Source organism: Drosophila elegans, unplaced genomic scaffold (genome assembly GCF_018152505.1).
Source record: "Drosophila elegans isolate 14027-0461.03 unplaced genomic scaffold, ASM1815250v1 contig_814, whole genome shotgun sequence".
NCBI lineage: Eukaryota > Metazoa > Arthropoda > Insecta > Diptera > Drosophilidae > Drosophila > Drosophila elegans.
Window position 1 is genome coordinate 21,263,887 of NW_024546167.1, and position 7,039 is coordinate 21,270,925.

The window sequence follows — 7,039 nt, forward strand, 5'->3', positions numbered from 1 at the left end:
ACTTGTGAGTTGCCGCACTGCAGCCGAAGGCTCGGAACTGCCACCTGCAGCGATATCTAAGCCGCCATTGTTTCGACTACTGCTCCCAATTATGCCCACCATGTGCGTAGTCCCCGAATTCATTTTATCAAAGGGATGTGCCAGTTTAAAACTTCCCAGTACAGAGTTATGTGCGAATAATAAATATACGAATTTAGAAGAATATGGTAAGTTAAAATTAAAAATATTAATTTCGTTATATTTACTAACCTTAGCTTTAATGACCAAAGTCTAATTGGCTATAAAGTTTGAACATCCTAAGCAACCACTAAAAAAATTTCAAACGGATTAGTTGATTAACTTTTGGCAGATACATTTTCATATTTTATTAAGACCGATTCGGATTTCAAATGCAACTTTTAATTCAAACTGAGACAATCCTTACCAAAAGGCAAACTAAAACTAGCTTTTTCTGCACTTTCTTTTTGCCTTTACCATTTCATTAATATTCACGGATACGAATTGCTCCCCTTGGGCGCCGCTACTGTGTGGAAAAGATGCCTATCGGGCGACGTTTACAAGTTGGACATAACTCAACTTGAATCGAATCGGGTAAATGTGGCGTGAAGGTCGAAACCTCAGTGGGTCTTTTGCTTTAACAAACTATTCAGGGAAGAGGCTTATTGAATGCAGTTGCGAAAGGAGAAGAGCGAAGGAGATAAAGTCCACAGCCCACGCAAAAGATTTCGACTTTGTCTCTCCCATTTGAGTCTGTGGTCTGTATTTTCACGTTCAAAGGTTATGACGTTGTCGTGTCAACATTTTATTATTTATTGTTGTAGCCTCTAGCCAGGCGAAAAGGGTTTGCCCCAAAACAAAAGCCAACTAATGCGCCCACTCCTCCGAAGTCTCATGTAGCCTGTCGGTGGCTTTTGAGCTTTAAGCGTTATTTGAGCCTCGGTTTTGAGTTCCTGTCCTGTCCCGACCAGTCCTGTCCTGTCAGTTATTAATGGAGCGCCATTGTCTGCCCCCCTTTGTCCCACTAACGGCGTTTTGGTTTTGCCATAGAAATTAACATTCAATGCAATTTACTTTGCCATGCCAATAAACGCCCTCTGCTCATGCTAACAAAAAATAAGGGAATACGAGATTGAGGTGAAACCTCCATGTCAGCCGGCTGGCTAATCAAAGAATTGTGTCTAGTCCTCGTACTTGGGTACTTGAAAATGATGCACTATTATGTGCAACAGAATTCATCAAAAAAAAGTTCTTGAACAACTTCCGCTGACAGAGATAGGCTCCTAAAATGCTGCACTGCAAAACAAACTCTTTTACTATTTAAAGGAAAAGATTACCTGTGTCTGATGTTATCTATTATTTCGCCAATATTTTTATAAGGTTACTCCATTCGCCCCTTCTTTCCGAGTTATTTTTTTCTATTTGACGTTGGTTAACAACGCAAATAATAACTTCTATAAAGTATTAACATTAACTTTAAAACTGGAAAAAAGTTCAAAATGCCACCAAGTTCCCAGAAAAATACCGCAATACATTTTTCTAGGGCGATAGTATCGATGGTAAGCACAAGCTATCGATGTTTGCTAAATTGTTTGACCATCGATAGTATCGATAGTGTTATCGATTGTCTTACCAGCCTAGTTTTTATTTTTTTAATTGGGTAGCTGAGTGACGGGTATCTAATAGTTGCTCCATCTTCTTTGAGCTGGATTTTTTACTATCGCAAATGATTTGGGCCTTTACTTGCAACATATTGAAGCAAAGTTTTCTAAGTGCATCGCCAGAGTTCTGGTTGTCGTCGTCTCTTGTCTCTATTCAAGATGTAGGTGGCGACACCAACATCACTTACGGTACACAGATCCCAACAGTCGATAGTCGCCCTGCACTTTTCTGTCGGTCCCCAGTCACCGCACAATTCTCGCATTTTTTCCGCCCCTTCATTCGATTCTCGGATTCCCCTCAGTCAATCGCAATCGTGAGCGTTTGTTGATTGTTAGAGTTGAATCAAGAGGGACCTAGGACCGGCGAGTTAAGACTGAAGACAGACGATCCAAAGATGAAGCATAGGTTTCGGCTTGGAACTAAGACGGAGCTAGCTTGTTGTCGACATCGTTGATTTTCAATGCTTCATCTGCCGCAGCAACAATGAGTCAAGCACCAACATCAACAAACAGAGCGTGCCTTTTAATTGCCGTGCCGCCAACAGACATTACCATTAACATTAGAGGAGTTCCGACGAAAAGAGCCGCAAATGTTGACGATGTATCCGCATTTCTCAATTGCTCTGTTCTATTACTACGAATAAGTGGGCGCTGAATTTGATGGAGTTGAAGTGAATGGGTTCAGATGGGACCCAGTTTTACTGGGAGGCTCTTTACTCAAGAATTATACCAATATTAAAATAGTTCATCAGAATTACAAGGGTTTTTAAAATTCATAACTTATATTTAGTGCGATTAGCTCGCTTGTCACTTTTGGGGGTCGTTTTTTCAACTGCGGGTTGATAAGAGAAACAAAGTTAGCAATGACAAAAAACTGCTGTAATTCAAGCCCGAACTGCGTCAGGATCTCCCCAAAAGAACTGTTGCATAGTTCTCATTAATTCGAAAGAAATTTGACCAGCCCTGGTAATACATTTATGAAAGATTTTTAAATTATAACATCTAGCATTGCTCAAAAAAATTTTCAATCATCTCTCTTGCTAATAAAAACGAAAGCCATTTAAAGAACAGTAATGTCTGATTTGAGATGGTTTTTGTTCGGTGGATTACAGTATTAGTCACCTATTCCAAGAGTTTGAATATTTCTTTTAAAATATAATTTCAAATTTGTATGATGGTTTTCCAAAGCAGATAAGATAAGAAAAACAAAGCATGTATTTTCAAACTCATTAAAATGTACTATACCCACTATATCTCCAGATCAAGAAATAATTCCAAGAAGAATTTATCTCGTATATGATTTGTGAAGAAAATTTGAGCATTAAATATCGTATTATAACTTTAAGAATATGAGTGTTAGTTATAAAAGAGCAGGCTCGAGATAAATGTGATATGAGCGTGTACGTAGAAATGACCTGAGTGGCATACCTTTCAAAGCATAATATCGGAATGTATTAAACCAACCAAAAAATTTACAAAAAGTTAAAAAACTTGTCTCAAATACGCAAATGCGAAAGTACAAAATTTAAAAATCGGAGCAGCTGCTGGCTGAAGAGTACCAGTTTTGTAGGCAGGTTGCGTTTTCCTTGAAAATAAACGCCGACTGCAAGACAGTTGGCTACACTGGTAAAAAAAAAGTAGTAAATTTAAATATTTTGTATTCAATTTAAATATTTTTCGCTTTGATTTTCATCCAAATCCGTTTATATTTACTTTAAATATGCACCATATTAATTTGATTTTCGAATTTAATTTAAATACTTACAGAGTAATTTTCAATATTTTTAATATTTAATTTAAATTTGGTCCATATTTAAGTTAAACATAATTCATAGTTAAATTAAACACGATGCGTATTTATTTTAAATATTAAAACATTTAATTTAACTAGAAATCGTATTTGAAGTAATAATGAAACATGTTTGTTTTCAATATTAAAATATTTAATTTAAGTATAAACCGTATTTGAATTAATATGAAATAAATTTAAGTTAAATACGGTGCATCTTTGTTTTAAATATTAAAATATTTAATTTGATTTATAATCGTATTTAATGTTAATATAAAACATCTATAAATTAAATATTCCAAACTTAAATACAGTGCAATTCATATTTAATTTTAATAACAATTTCACTGAATTTAAATATTAAAGTATTTAGTTTAAATATGAATTATATAACATGTATTATTTAGCGTCTTAAATATAAATATTTATTATATTTAAATCAAATGCAGGGTACATTCATTTAAATTATTCAAAACCGTTTATTAACATAAGAAAAACATTGAGCAGTTCATTTTTTTTTTGTAATCATTTTATTTAAGCAAAATTTATATACAGTACGGCCTATATATCAAAGAACGTAGTTTTTAACACTCACTTCATATTGCACATGTTTTTAAAGAATTTGCTTTGTGGCTTTTTACAAACATACACGGTTGAACTGTTTTTAAATTCGAATAGTTTTTACCGACAGATTCTGCAATCCTTTGGCGATAGTCGGCAATGGAGTTCACTCGAAGGACTAGACTTTCCAGGGAGTTCTGGTTTTTGATGCTTTTGAAGAGTACCATGTATTGGGCGATAAAATTGAGGGGAGCAGGATAGTGAAAATAAAGTCTGATGAAAAAGAAATAAAAGAAAGACAAAAATATGAATTTTAATTAAAAAATAAAACAATATATTTCATAATGTAATTTACCAATAGTCTCTGAATTCTTGAAATTCATAAACAGCTTCCTTCTGTTCACGTTGTGGATATTATACGCATAGTACTGTTGTATTTTCTTCTTAAACGCTTCCCATTTTGAAGCTAATGCGCCTTTCCTTTCCAGGGAACATTAAATTAAAATCGATTTGTATCTGAAATTAGATTTTTTTTTCTTAACTTGGGTTTTTCCAAGTCATATATTACGGTATCACTAGGGATTGTTCTATGCTAATTTATTGTAATTATTATCGATTTGATTGATTTTATTTTTTAAAATATTAATATTACTTTGTAATATTTTAAAAAATCAAATCAAGTATTCGCAGCTTGAAATCTTTTTATTCTTTTATGCATGCAAAAATTAACACATTATGCTACTAGCGGTCCCTGAAATGTTAATAAATTATAAAAAACGGCACTTACCAAACACTTCTATGAGCTTTGCTGCTGTAATCAAATTTTATTCTCGGCGTGTTTGAGGATGGGTGCAAAATTTGTATTTCTTCCGGCAAGGATGAGCGTGATAACCTAATTCAAGTTAAGATCTTAAAACATATATATGTAAACATGCGTAAAAATATGAATGTAAATGAATTATCAGGGAATCAAAGAAAACGTAATAAACGGTACTGCAGAGTAAGTTGATAAAAAATGAAATATTAAATTTAAATATGTGAGTATTAAATTAAACCATATTAAACTTAAATATATATTTTTTTAAACAACGATTAACCACTTTAAATCTAATATTTTTTACATTAATTTAAATAGGTACATTTTAAGTCTTTCTATTAAATATGCAAAGTATTTAATATTATGATTTAATATTTAATTTAAATACTTTTATATTTATATTATTCACATATTTATTTTTATTATTACTTTCTTTTATTATTGTACTTGTTTTTTATTCTATTCTCAATACAGCCACATATGCATGCATGTGCAGAATGCGTTTACCGCTTTTTTTTTGTTAATTTTTTTGGGCGGTAACTAAAACGGTAAACGCACGCTGCACATGCATGCATATGTACAAACATGTTTACGCAGCGTGCGTATGTATGTACAAACATAACATTACCACATTTATATTTTTATTTTTAGATCGGTACTTACCAAATAGTTATGCTTCCGAAGCTTAAAATTAATCTTGGCGTGATCTTTATCTTGAGGGTTAATTATGTTAAACTAGATCGCGGTAAAATACACAGTTAATATGTATGTGAATAACTCTAGAAGATATTTGTTTTTAAATATTCTCACACACTTACATACAAATATATGCATGTATGTGCAGAGTTCGTTAACCGTGTCTAGTGGCTTCCAAACTAAATCTAACGGCAATTAAGCGGTAAACGAACGCTGCACATACATATGTATGTACATGCATACCAACACATGTACATACATATATATATCAAGCGTGGGTATAAAGGCTAAAACAAATTTATTGCAGAATTATTCACCCAATAACGTGTAAGAATCGCGATCCAGATTAATTATTTTAGCACTTCACTATCTTTGATTTGTGTTTCTGATGAGATCGCGGCATCAGCAATTAAACTTTAATTTTCACTACACGACACAACAACTGCGACTTAGAAATGATGGCACGCGCCGTGCAATGCTGAATACGAAGAGAAGTGATCTGGGCACACATATGTACATATGTGTGTGTGAATCCGTTTCAAAGAAACAGCGAATAACGGAGAAAAAAGACCGCTAAAAATGCGCATTTAGAATTTGTTATACACATATGTATGTACATATGTATGGATAATTATGACTTTTGTTCCATTTATTTAACATTATTTTAATTTAGTTACGAACGTAATAAATTTAAGAGTTTCGTCTAAATTAATGGAACAAAACAAAAAAATAAAATATAATTTTTGTATTTATTTTTAAATATAAAATGCGGGCCTCGACTACAACTTTAAATTAAATAGGAATAATATTTAAAGTAACAAAAATAATATTTAAATTTAATTTGTTATGTATAACGATTCATATTAAATTTAAATATTGAGCATTTTCAATATAATACTTTAGACATAGATATTAATACAAATAATATTAGATTTAAATTTAAAAATATTAAGTACCATATTTATTAAATATATTTCCCTAAGATTGAGCTATTGAAATTTAATTGACAATATCAACTGTAATAATGTTTTGTTTATTGTAAAAGTCATTAAAAACTCAAAATAATTTTCAGTTTTCGTACTATAATTAAATATGACACATTCTTAATTTGACTATGTTTTTTTTTTAGTCTGAAAATTTTCAATTTTAATATGATAAAATTTAAAACAAATTGCCCAAAATTTAAACTCAATATTTACCACATTGATTTAAATATTTTAATATTAAATTATGGAATTTAATACGTTTTGTATTTAATTTCAATATTTTTATATTTACTTTAAATATGAAATACGTATTTTACAATTCAATATGCGCATATTTATTTTTACTATTCCATTTTTTTACCAGTGTATGAATCCGATGATCCGATTAAAAGTTATTTAAAAACAAGATTATTTCGTATTGTAGCTGCTAGTAAATATAACCCTAAGTTTGCCGAAGTTTGTTTCCGTTCTCTTAAAAATTAAAACATATACTAGAAAACGTATTTTCTTTTGACAAATGAACGTAAAAAAA

The 7,039-nt window shown here is 31.5% G+C and overlaps 1 long non-coding RNA gene across 4 annotated transcripts; it reads right to left on the reverse strand.

Annotated features, from left to right (window-relative positions):
- Positions 1-4,074: 4,074 nt before the first annotated feature.
- On the reverse strand, positions 4,075-6,015 carry LOC108137835. 4 transcript variants are annotated; one of them, XR_001774067.2, is made up of 4 exons: positions 5,839-6,015; positions 5,489-5,560; positions 4,364-4,524; positions 4,075-4,281 (listed from the first exon to the last, which is right to left on the reverse strand). It is a non-coding gene; the product is annotated as an uncharacterized LOC108137835 (long non-coding RNA). The 4 variants fall into 4 exon arrangements; XR_005977910.1 differs by having other exon boundaries at positions 5,489-5,604; XR_001774066.2 differs by lacking the exon at positions 5,839-6,015 and adding an exon at positions 4,796-4,900 and having other exon boundaries at positions 5,489-5,681.
- Positions 6,016-7,039: the final 1,024 nt, after the last annotated feature.